This window comes from Convolutriloba macropyga, chromosome 11 (assembly GCF_964194025.1).
Source record: "Convolutriloba macropyga chromosome 11, txConMacr16.3, whole genome shotgun sequence".
NCBI classification, from domain to species: Eukaryota; Metazoa; Xenacoelomorpha; order Acoela; family Convolutidae; genus Convolutriloba; species Convolutriloba macropyga.
The window spans coordinates 59,382,508-59,383,567 of NC_134478.1; positions in this window are offsets into that span (position 1 = coordinate 59,382,508).

The following is a 1,060-nucleotide window of genomic DNA, read 5'->3' on the forward strand; positions in this document are numbered from 1 at the left end:
TCTCAATGTTTCCCAATTCGTAGAAAGAATGAGTTTATTGAAATGTATTCAAGGATATTTAAATGTATTCAAGCAGAAATAGGAGACATTCCAGAAATTTTATTTGTTAGTGCAGAACATAGGCCAGGTACTGATTTGGCGTAAAATTTAATTACCATCAATCCATCTGTTTCCTTGAAAATAAGATATTTGATATTTAAAAGTATCAGATTTTCCTGCAAGGATCATAAGTTGCATGCAAGAATCACTTTTGTTTCCGTAGGCTCCATACAAGAATATACATGATTCATCGATAATCGCTCAGGGATTATAAATGATTTTCTTGCTTTCATGCAAGGATTGCACTAAAAATACGATATGATTTGTGTGACATCGTATATAAGAAGTGGTGACCCTGGATGTCAACGTAAAAACTATTCGTAAACAATGAATGTAAATGGTCTCTGAGGGATCGTTGCGTTTATAACTCAGTGAGATTGTCTTTATTTTTACCCCCCCCCCCCCACCCACCCATTAAACCCTATAATTTAAACCCTATTTCATTTATTCGAATAATTGGTAATTTAAATACTTATTACTCAGTGGCGTAGTATTTATCCCCGTGTCGGGGGAATTGTAAAGGAAACATCATGATATCATTATTTGTCAAAATCATTCATTTATTGATAAAAAGAAGTTTATTTACCGCTTTCCCATCGTACGAACACCATTACCCCACCGCCCTCCCTAGTCATAACTACCCCACCATTTCAATCCAAGTCATAACTAATTTGAGGACAGACATGGACTCATCATCAAGTAATCATGTAGTTCCTTAAAGATTTCAAAATGCTATATTTGGAATTGTACCAAATGGGGGAAGGGGTGGGGTAAAATAGGAATAAGCAGAAAATCGAGTTTAATCGAAGAATCCCTCTGGCTCGGAACCCTCCTTAACAGTCTGGACGTGTTTCAATGGGTTCGAGCAATCCTTCAGGTAATTGTGTGCGTGGATGCTCCAGTTCTTCCTCTCTCCTGGTGAAGCGTTCTTCCCAAACCAGACATAGCAAGCACCATTTCG